Source organism: Alligator sinensis, unplaced genomic scaffold (assembly GCF_000455745.1).
Source record: "Alligator sinensis unplaced genomic scaffold, ASM45574v1 scaffold117_1, whole genome shotgun sequence".
NCBI lineage: Eukaryota > Metazoa > Chordata > Crocodylia > Alligatoridae > Alligator > Alligator sinensis.
Window position 1 is genome coordinate 4,339,497 of NW_005841855.1, and position 10,892 is coordinate 4,350,388.

The following is a 10,892-nucleotide window of genomic DNA, read 5'->3' on the forward strand; positions in this document are numbered from 1 at the left end:
AGGGGTTGGGGGGGTTAAGGGGCTGGGGGGGAATGGGACCAGGCAGGGAAGGGATCTTGGGGCTGGGGGAGCGGGCAGGGCCGGTGGGGGGCCCCCCTCCTCCATCCCCCTGACCCCTTTCTTACTGGCAGTGGAACTTGGGTCCACCTCTCTGTTGCTGGCACACTGCCTGTCCTGCAGGGCTGGCAGCATGCTTCAGCACCAGGGCAAGGGCTAACCATAGAGACGCTCTGGCAGCCAGAGCATCTCTATGGAGGACACAGCCCCTAGTTGCCTCAGTCTGCTCCACATTTTTTCTATGCAGGTTTTTTTGACCCCTGGATAGCCACAGGTCTAATTTTGCAGCACAGGGAACATTTTCTCATTCCTGCACCTGCCTCTTGTAGCATTTCAAGGGGGTTTGAGATGCTGCAAGAAGCATGTGCGGTCTTGTCTGGATGCACCCATCATCTTTACTATGAGTCCTGATTGCCTTTTCCTCTAGAGCAATACAGCTACAACCTGGATACCTTACGTCAGAATGAAATCTATTAACTTAGAGTCTTTAGAATTACAAGATCACATCTGCCTGACTTACACAAGGGCAATATAATTACATAATTACAAAAAATACAAATAACTAAATATTCATTGATGTAGGTACTCATTCATATTCCAAGGGTACATCCCAAATATGATATATATGGTTGATCTTTTTTCTCAGGCAATGAATAGTGAAAACAAACTATAATAAATCTAATAAGAGATAAAGAGACTGAGCCTACAGATTACTAAGGAGGACTCTCACCTGGAATGTGAAAGATTTATTTCCAATAACTGTTCTGAAGAAAAAAAGCATGGCTGTGTCCAAACAAGTGCGGCTGTGCAGTATGTGGTGCCACACATTCAGGCATTCCTTGTGCTGCTACCTTGCAGTGCAGGTGGGTTTTTTTTTTACTTTCCAGGTGTGCTGCTGTTACTTGTCCCTGGAGAACCAAATGTCCACAGTGGGCATAGATTCATAGATGCAAGGGTCAGAAGGGACCTCAACAGATCGTCGAGTCCAACCCCCTGCCTAGTCAGGAATAAAGTGCTGGGGTCAGATGACCCCAGCCAGATGCCTATCCAGCCTTCTCTTAAAGACCCCCAAGGTAGGGGAGAGCACCACCTCCCTTGGAAGCCCATTCCAAATTTTGGCCACCCTTACTGTGCAGAAGTTTCTCCTGATATCTAGCCTAAATCCGCTCTCTGTCAGTTTGTGACCATTGCTCCTCAGATGACCCCGTTCAGATCCCTATCCAGCCTTCTCTTAAAGACCCCTAGTAGGGGAGAGCACCACCTCCCTTGGAAGCCCATTCCAAATTTTGGCCACCCTTACTGTGCAGAAGTTTCTCCTGATATCTAGCCTAAATCCGCTCTCTGTCAGTTTGTGACCATTGCTCCTTGTTACCCCAAGAGGTGCCCTGGTGAACAGAACATCTCTGATCCCTTGCTGCATCCCCCTAATGAATTTGAAGGCAACCACAAGATCACTTCTCAGCCTTCTCTTGAGGAGGCTGAAGAAGTCCAGGTCCCCCAACCTCTCCTCATGGGGCTTGTCCTGTAAGCCCCTACCCATACGAGTGGCCCTCCTCTGGACCCTCTTGAGTCTATCAACATCCTTCTTGAAGTACAGCACTGAAAACTGGACGCAGTACCTCCGACTGTGGTCTGACCAATGCTGCATAGAGGGGAAGTATCACCTCCTTGGATCTATGTGTCATGCATCTACTGGTGCATGATAAAGTGCAGTTAGCTTTGATGATGATTTTGTCACACTGACGACTCATGTTTATCTGGGAGTCCACCATGACTTCAAGATCCCTTTCTGCTTCTGGGCTGCTGAGAGGGTCACTTTCCAACTCTGCAGAGCTGGGCTGGCCCCACCCCCAGGCTGTCACATTTCTGAGAAAGCAAAGTCTCTGCTTTCACGCCTGTATCCTGCCTGCATCTGCCAGTGGCAATACAGGGGAGAGGGGGAGGGGGAAGCAGAGACCCCCAACATGAACCCCACCTCTCCCCAAGATCTGCTTAATCAGGTCTGGGGGGAGCACTGAAAGGGGCCTCTGCTCCCCGCCCTTTGACACTGCCTGGCTTGGGTGACAACCCACACAGCTCTCAGTCCTGCTCCTGCTTGACCATGTGGGTCCAACTTGGCAGGGCAGAGGAAAAGGTGGGGGAGCACAGGCTCCCCCCAGCTGTGCTTACTTGGATCAGTGGGCTGGGGCTGGGCCCACACGGTAGGGACTCTGCTCCTTCCTGCACCCTACCACTGTCCTGCTCAGCTGACAAGGGCAGGCAGGAGCCAGGGCTGAGAGCCACACCAGTACTATCAACCAAGTAGCTCAGCACCAGGGACGGGGTGGGGGATGGGGGAGAGAGCAGAAGCTGACATCCCACAGGCCTGGCCCCGCACTCTGACTTGTGCAAACACAGCTGAGGGGAGCCTACGCTCCCCAACCCTTCCACCTTCCATGCCCAGCTCAGCTGACATGGGCAGGCAGAAGCAAGGCTTAGAGCCTCACAAGCTGTCAGGTGAGTTGGGCAGTTCCAGGGGGTAAGGGGGAGCAAACCCTGCCCCAGCCCATACCCTCCCAGTGCTGGCAGTCCTGGCATGACTCTTAGTCCTGGTTCCTGCCTGCCTGTGTCAGCCGAAATGGGCAGGGTGGAGGGAAAGGTGGGAGAGCGCAGGCACTGGGGGACATTGGGACCGGGCTCATGGAGTGGCATTCAAACTACACAGCTTGGAAAAACCTGGGTTAATTGAACTGATTCCACTTCAGGCTTTTTGAATATCTGTGCTTAGTCTTACACAAGACTGCAGATCTTTTTTAAATCTATAAATGAATTGTATTATACAGTTCCTTTAACATAATTTTGTTTTTACCAGTCTATTTGTCTCCAGCTTTTGCAAAATTTTTATTCAATTTAAGTAAAATATGTATTTCGACAAGTTAAACAATGACAGTTGTAAAAGAAATTCTGCCTCCAGAACTCTACCTCTGAGGCTGTGGGAGGATTGAGGTTAGAACCTGGACATTTTGAACACCAATGCAGGATTGGGAAAGCAAATGCTCTTCTCCTGGTAAGGGGGTGTACACTGGCCCTTTAAGGACACTTTGAACGCATTAATGGTTCAGCTCTAGGTAAAAGCATTCTGGGGGCTCTAGTCAGGAGAGTCTGATAGAATCATGTCATAGCAGGAATATCTATATCAGGAGTGTGTGTGTACATATATATCTATATATAGATATCTCTATATATAGGTGTATATATATAGATAGATATATACTAGGGGCAATAGAGAGTAGAGAAAAGTCAAGGTTGTGCTGAGGTTTGCCTAACCCAGATGTGACAAAGGCTTTCAGAAAGGACCCCTTTTCAAGGCTAAAGCAAATGAAGGCAATGAAAGCAACTGTGTATACTTTGTGCCTAGTATTTGCTCCTTTATGAGAATCCCAAGCTCTTGTTCCCCATGTGTAGCAGGAAAATCTCCCCATGCACACCTGTAGCATGTAGAGTGAAAATGTTGCAACCAAGGCCTGCATGCAACTAAGGCCTGTTAAGTTCTTGAGTGAATGAGCTTTCTACTCTCATCAGGCTAAAACACCTAACTGTTAGAGCTCTGCCTCAAGAGAGTGCAAGATTGTTGACCAGCTTCAGCTGGGAATCATAAATGATTAAGGCAACCATGTGGAAACCCGAAGGCTGTAATCTAGGGGGATCCAGGGAAGCAATTTTTCAGTTTTAACAGTCAGCCTAGTCTGACATTTCACAACTAAGAGTTTCAGGAGGACTTCAAAGCCTTGAAGGCCTGAAGATCTCTGGGAAGAGAGGAGGGATGGTTGCTTATTTGACTTGGAAGAGAGCGTTTCTTTTTTTGTCTGGAAGCCCATATTGGAAAAGAAGGAAAACTGAGGCATTAATCAGTATCCCCACCAAAAACATCTTAAGCTGGAAAACTGAAGATGAATTGGGACAAACTGAAGCAGACACACTAGAAAGGTAAGAACCTACTTCTCACTTGTAGAGTGAATTGTTATACTGTTTTTGCAAAATAAACCCTGCTTTTGTTTATAGAGGGCAAAGGGTGATTTTTGCCACCTATTTAAAATAATCAAACAAATTTGTAACAAAACTGGTTGGGAACTTATATTGACTAAATGGCAAAACCCTCATAGGGAAGGCTGCTCAGACCTAGATGGAAGATCTGCTCAAAAGGAGCAAGAGTGATTTCCTCTGGATCAGGAACATTCACATGTGGCAACCAAGCATCTAAACTGCTGAGTCCTTTTGTGCATAATCTTTATTTCTCCCTTTCACCTGAAAAAAATTGTTCAAAAAGATGTTCTTGGTTTTATTGCATTTCAGAACAAACCAAATACCAAACCTCAGACTTATTGCAAACTGTAATTCATGTTTTCTGGACAGCTTTGGTCACTATGCATTCCTTTTTTCCAGTAGTCTGTTCCCAAAGTACATTTTAAGACTGTTGTGAAGTAAACATTGATGTGTTATGGCTTCTGGATTATGCTCCATGTCATACAACATTATAAACAATGTAGATTGTCTGAATGTAGTATCAGATGTAACTGACTTGGGTCAAACCAGTTTATGAAAGTTCTGTCCCAGACCCCTTCCTGGTTAAAGTTAAATCAGAGTCCCCCAGCATCCCGGCATGCTTTGTAGCCCTGGGCTGGGCTGTGTTTTCTGCTCCAGAAAGCAGGGCTGGCCTCATCCCTCTGCTCCCTATCTGGAACAGTGTGGGATGACTGACAAGGAGGGGGCAATCCTGACTGGGGATGTAGCCCAGTGTACAGCAGAGGGACTACCCTCCTCTAGCAAACCCCAGTAGAATCTGGGGCCAAGGATTAAATGCCCCTTCCCAAATTTACTGCTGGCTGCACCTGTGGACTAAAATCCCAGAAAGCACCTGGAAGCAGGAAGAGGAAGTGATGAGTAACCCTGCAGAGTCCTGCTGGTGTGATTCTAGACAGCAAATCTCAGAGATCTTGGGAGCATCAGGAAGAAGTGAACACAGCCAGAGAGCCATTCTGTAGTGCCCCCCGGCTTCTGGTCTGAGCCAGTAGAGGCATGTGGCTGCATTTTCTGAATCAAAGGTAAATGTCTGTTCACTTCTGTTTTAATTTAATCTGTGCAGTTTAAACTAACCTGCAGAACTGAATTGATTTAGCCTTGGGCTTTTTGGCTGTCTGTTCTTAGCTATGTTCTGTTTGTAGGTTTAAACTAGTTTCTGAGGACTTAAACTGGTTTATGTGTAATTTCTGTCCCTAGCCTTAGTTAGGAAGGAAACCTTTTCCATTATTAGTTGATCCTAGGAAAGAACTGGTACAGGTAGTGTTGACTTCATTATCCATGGAAGGTCAAAGGTTTTGTGTCTTTTTCAGTGTGGACTGACTGCTATCAGGATACTGTAGCAAGAGTGGACAAGGCTGAACTCCTCAATGAGTTCTTTGCCTCAGTGTTCCTAAGTGAGGGGCACGACAAGTCTCTCACTGGGGTTGTAGAGAGGCAGCAGCAAGGCGCCAGACTACCATGCGTAGACCCTGAGATGGTGCAGAGTCATTTGGAAGAACTGGATGCCTTTAAGTCGGCAGGCCCGGATGAGCTCCATCTGAGGGTGCTGAAGGCAGTGGCCGACATCATTGCAGAGCCACTGGCGGGAATATTTGAAAGCTCGTGGAAGGTGCTTCAAAGTCTTTGGACAGAGGATGCTGCATGAAGGCCTCCAAGGTAGTAAAAATGAGAGAAAAGTTGTTTTTTTATCTGTACAAAGGATGGTACCACCTATAACTCCACTGTATTTTACCCCATGTCTAACACGGTAACCACACACATGATTAATTGCAGGAAAAGTTTTAGGATTGACACACTGTGGTATGTGACATGTTTTTGTTCAAATTCATGTAGATGAGCACAGGGAATGCAAAAATCTAGAACTCTTGGTTTATGACCAGGTTACGAAACACCTGGACACAGGAGGAGGGGTGGATGTCGTATACTTAGACTTCAGGAAGGCCTTCAATACGGTATCCCACCCCATACTGGTAAACAAGTTAAGAGGCTGTGACTTGGATGACTACACAGTCCGGTAGGTGGCGAATTGGCTGGAGGGCCGCACCCAGAGAGTCGTGGTGGATGGGTCGGTTTCGACCTGGAAGGGTGTGGGCAGTGGGGTCCCACAGGGTTCGGTCCTTGGACAGATACTCTTTAATGTCTTCATCAGTGACTTGGACGAGGGAGTGAAATGTACGCTGTCCAAGTTTGCAGATGACACAAAGCTATGGGGAGATGTGGACACGCCGGAGGGCAGGGAACAGCTGCAAGCAGACCTGGACAGGTTGGACAAGTGGGCAGAAAACAACAGAATGCAGTTCAACAAGGAGAAATGCAAAGTGCTGCACCTAGGGAGGAAAAATGTCCAGCACACCTACAGCCTAGGAAATGACCTGCTAGGTGGCACTGAAGTGGAAAGGGATCTTGGCGTCCTAGTGGACTCCAAGATGAACATGAGTCGGCAGTGTGACGAAGCCATCAAAAAAGCTAATGGCACTTTATCATGCATCAGCAGATGCATGACGAATAGGTCCAAGGAGGTGATACTTCCCCTCTATTGGACGCTGGTCACACCGCAGTTGGAGTACTGCGTGCAGTTCTGGGCGCTGCACTTCAAGAGGGATGCGGATAACCTGGAGAGGGTCCAGAGAAGGGCCACTCGTATGGTTAAGGGCCTACAGACCAAGCCTTACGAGGAGAGACTAGAGAAGCTGGACCTATTCAGCCTCCACAAGAGAAGGTTGAGAGGTGACCTTGTGGCTGCCTATAAGTTCATCACGGGGGCACAGAAGGGAATTGGTGAGTATTTATTCACCAAGGCGCCCCCGGGGGTTACAAGAAATAATGGCCACAAGCTAGCAGAGAGCAGATTTAGACTGGACATTAGGAAGAACTTCTTCACAGTTCGAGTGGCCAAGGTCTGGAACGGGCTCCCAAGGGAGGTGGTGCTCTCCCCTACCCCTGGGGGTCTTCAAGAGGAGGTTAGATAAGCATCTAGCTGGGGTCATCTAGACCCAGCACACTTTCCTGCTTATGCAGGGGGTCGGACTCAATGATCTATTGAGGTCCCTTCCGACCCTAACATCTATGAATCTAACTCTTTCCTGCTTATGCAGGGGGTCGGACTCGATGATCTATTGAGGTCCCTTCCGACCCTAACATCTATGAATATATTTTTCTTTCGTTCTTTTTGTGATAAGAAACTTGTCTAGACTTTCCTTGTATTATTTTGTGAACTGCCTTTGTTCAATGTTTTCTCTTAGTTTCTTGGTTTTCTCAGTTCAATTTTTCCACTAGAGTTGTGGAAACTTCAGTATGATAAGCAATCTATGCAATATTTTTTCAGTATCAGATTCACGCTAAAATAATACTAGCAAAGGATTCTGTTAGATGCTTGTATTTGTTCTTTTTATTGGTTTCTTTTATTGTATATCAAATAACACAAATACATAGCAGCTTTTGAAAATGTAAATACACATCTGAATCATCAGCCTTCTAATTCTCTTGGTCCTAGAATCTGGAGGTAACAAAGAGTATTTATGTAAACAAGAGGAATACATTATACTAACATTTGTTATGTCACACTAATAATGAAACTAGAACTTAGTTTTAACAAATAGTGCTGGAGGGGTGCTACATGTGGGGTCATAGGCATTGCTAGGTGCATCAAAGAAAATAAGCACATCAGCTGTATTTTTTGACATTTGATCCAGGTTTGTCTCAAAAATCTGATTTGGCATTTTTTTCTTGGTTTTGAGAGGTTTTTTGTGTTGTTTCTCTTTTTTTGTGTTAATGCATAAGTATAACTTTGTCAACAGGGAGAAATTATAGGGGGCAGGGAGGAAAGCTCAAAAATAGATTTCAGAGGAATACTGAAGCAGAAAAAACTTGTAGTTCCTATGTTAATCTTTTTAGGTTGGCTTGACCAGAACAACTTCTCACAACCCTGAAGTAAAAACTGTGTACAGAGTACTGAAACAGGCATTTCTTCTTTTCCTCATTTCAGCATTGTGGAACATTGCGAAGGCACAATTTATTTATTTTTTCATAGCAATTACGGCAACTGTAGATAACAGTATCTTGTCTTTTCATATCGAAGTCACTAAACTGTTTTTAAAATCTAGACATTTGTGAGAAATAGTTGGTACTACCTAGATGCAGTATTCTTATCATAAGTGTTCTTTTGTGGGCCAAAGTATATTTTTGAACTGTAAAAAAAGATTGTTCAAATATAACAACTTTGGCACATAAAAAATCATCAAAATTATTGATGAACTCTGTTGCACTAATATGATTTGGATGATAACATTGTTTTCTTAAACTGGTCAAAGACTTGAGAGGGATGTTTTGGAGTCAGGGGAAACCTAGCAGTAGGATGCTTTTAGTTTCAAGCCAAAGTTATAATTCACTCTGTTTTTACATACAGGGTTATGTTATTTGGTTGGGGGTTTTTTTCATGAGCCATTGTGCCTGCCTGCCCCCGCATACAAATATTCCATAATCCTGAATTTCCCTGATTACAGGCATGGTTCTTGTTTATGCCAGCACAGTTTGAGGGAGTGTCTTAACGGTTTTGAGCAGCTCAGGGAACATACCAAGATTCAGCTTTTTGTACCTCTTGGATCCTGTGTTGGTTTTTTTTTGTTGTTGTTTTTGTTTTTAAGATGCAGACCTTCAGGCCTTGTAGTTAGATACAGAACTTCTTTAAGGTGGTTTCCATGGCAATGCTTTTGAGCACGCTGACCACAAATGCCGTTGCTTTGTGTTGTATGGCATTTATTTCCATTGAAAAACACCAGTAGGTTGAGTTTAAAACTTTTTATTCAAATTGTCTCAGGTTCATGGGATTTTGCCAGACCTGAGACAGATTGCCTGGAAGCTGCAGGTCCCCCAGCTCCTTGCCAATTTGCTGGTAGGTTTGCCACAGGGCTCAAAACCCTGGGAGCCCCCTGCAGCTGTTCAGCAAAATTAACCTTATTATAGTGAATGCTATTTGCAAAACTGACAAGAACATCAATATTCACTGAGCAGATACTGGGTCTGGGGAGCTTGTGGTTTTCTGGCCACATTAGGTTTGGTCTGATTCAGACCAATTTAAATTAAACAAACAGAAGATCTGTGGACTAGAAACCATGGTCTCTTGGCTCTGATTTTAAAAATGAGCTTTGATAAGTCATATCTGCAGGAAGGCCTTTCTCTGCATTTTTACATCTTCTGGCAATACAAATGTGTGTGGCCAGATGCACAGCTTGGTGTACATCAGTGTAGCTCTGCAGTCCATGTGGCTATATCCACTCAAAATGTGGCTTTGGACAACCAGTTTGCAGAGAAAAAACATGACTTATTTCCATGCTTCTTCCTAAACCTTGTTCAGCATCATTTAGTCACCATTTTGTCTTGCCCAGCCTCTTCTTTGTCCTGACCTGCATGTCTGAGCAAGGGGTTATGCATTCTTTCCTCCTTAATAGTGATCTGCCTTTTGCATGGTTGATATCCATATTCCTTTTGTTCAGATGTGTGTGGGGGGTTTTTTTGTTTTTTTTGTTGTTGTTTTTTTTTAAACTGCCACAGTTTTCTCCTTATGTTTTCTTGCAAATTAAGTCATACTCTGTCTCTGGAGAACTGACAGCACTGAGTCTGCCCTCAGATAAGTGCACATAGCTCTCATTGCCTTTAAAATAATATATCTGAAGGCAAAATAAGAATATTTTCCTTTCCTCCCTTGGCTTCGTGTGTTTTTTGTTTTTAACTTACTGGAGTACCTACGTTTCTGTGCCGGGTCCTGCACAGTATGGTAGATGCTTAAAAATAGAATTTGAAAGAGATTTTCTATCTATTGTCCTTTAGTCTGTATGACAATTGTACAGTCCTGTGTAGTCATAATATTGAGTTGTCTTTTTTTTGCTTTGTGTTTTAGAAAGTAAATATATCATCGCTTTGTCTCAGTTTTCACTGGATTAAAATATTGCTTAGAATTGATTCCTCATGTACTTGCTTTTGGTTCATTTTTTCACTTGTGCTTCAGTATATATTTTCCTCTCTCAGATTTACAGTACATATTCATTGTGCATTTTATATAACCTTAATGGCAAAACACCTACTAAACTTGACACAGAAATGAATAAATACAATTAGAGAGAATTTTTTTTAAATAACTTGGTTTTTATGTTCATTTCTTCTACCAAATGTATTACTGCAATGGACTAGCATGTTTTGAGTCATTATTAAAGAACTAGGTTACATGGAGGTCAAGGAGAATGGGATTTGGTGGTAGGGGTCTGCTACAGACTCCCACACCAAGGGGAAGAACTAGATTTGGGGCTCCTGAGGCAGCTCTTGGAGACCATAAAAACTAAGGAGGCGGTAATCACGGGGGACCTAAACTACCCAGACATCCGCTGGGAGATGCAGACAGCAAAGTCCCACCGTTCATGCAGGTTCCTATCCTGTGTACAGGACCTCCATCTGGCACAGGAGGTACACGGTCCCACTAGGGGGAATGCCTTACTGGACCTGGTATTGGCAATGGGGGATGACATGGTAGGAGACATACAGATCGGTGCTCACCTGGCGGACAGTGATCACCAAATAATAGAATTCACCATAAGGCATTGAGTGGGTAAGGTAACTAGTAGGGTGAAAGTGCTAGACTTTAGGAAAGCTGATTTCAATGAACTCAGGCATTTAGTCAAGGATGCACTGCAGAGTAAGAGTTTTGAAGAGATGGGAGCCCAGGAAGGGTGGCTGTGCCTTAAGGAAATGATTCTTCGGGCACAGAGGGAGACGATCCCGATGCG

General features: G+C 44.6%; 1 long non-coding RNA gene across 1 annotated transcript in view; it reads left to right on the forward strand.

Annotated features, from left to right (window-relative positions):
- Positions 1-3,803: 3,803 nt before the first annotated feature.
- Positions 3,804-10,892, forward strand: part of LOC102385569 — a 74,530-nt gene continuing 67,441 nt past the window's right edge. The window contains exon 1 of the long non-coding RNA XR_322962.1: positions 3,804-4,023. This is a non-coding gene — a long non-coding RNA (uncharacterized LOC102385569). The remainder of the gene's footprint in view (positions 4,024-10,892) is intronic.